This window comes from Etheostoma spectabile, chromosome 7 (assembly GCF_008692095.1).
Source record: "Etheostoma spectabile isolate EspeVRDwgs_2016 chromosome 7, UIUC_Espe_1.0, whole genome shotgun sequence".
NCBI lineage: Eukaryota > Metazoa > Chordata > Actinopteri > Perciformes > Percidae > Etheostoma > Etheostoma spectabile.
This window is the reverse complement of record NC_045739.1, coordinates 22,964,130-22,964,924: the sequence shown is the minus strand read 5'-3', so window position 1 is coordinate 22,964,924 and position 795 is coordinate 22,964,130.

The window sequence follows — 795 nt, the reverse complement described above, 5'->3', positions numbered from 1 at the left end:
CTATCTATCTATCTATCTATCTATCTATCTATCTATCTATGTAATATGTACAGATTTGTATCTATAAATGCATATCTGAGTCCATGCGTCTAATTTGTCACCCATATGTATAATTTCTAAATCCACTTAGTATTTTATAACAATACATTTGTAAATCTTCTATTAGTGTGGGTCATTTTGAGAGAGTTTTTCTGCCCTGTAAATGGTATCTTCTTTCCGACATCAGAGCAAAAAAAGTTGTAAATCAAAAGCAATGTGAAATAAAATTCATTGTATGCTAGTTTCAACCTAAAACAGAGCAAATTGAGGGTTTTTTAGAAGGTGGAAGGGGACAAACAATTTTGGCTGAATATTCACAATCATTAAAGTTGTATGAATAGAATATCAAATAAAACAATGTCTCTGTTTGTCCCCTACTTACAGGTTGTGTCTTTACATGAGTTCATGAGCAGTTTAACCAAAAAGCGATTTTACCATCTTGGACTGTCTTACGGTTTTTCTCACTTCGCTTCGGTGTGTTTTTCACATCATCCCTAATATGTGCAAATTAATGTGATAAGTTCATTTCTCAGGACAATTTGTACAAACTGCAATACACATGTTTCTAAAACTAGTCAGTCATGTCAATGATCATGTCAGTGTCATCAGAATGATAAGTCATTGAGTTATCATTATGCTGTCAATGTGACTGTTTACTTTGACAGTATTGCCTGATGTAAACTAAGGCTGCAGTTTGGGTGACAGTTACTTAGACTTAGACTTAGACTTAGACTTAGACTTCTCTTTATTGATCCT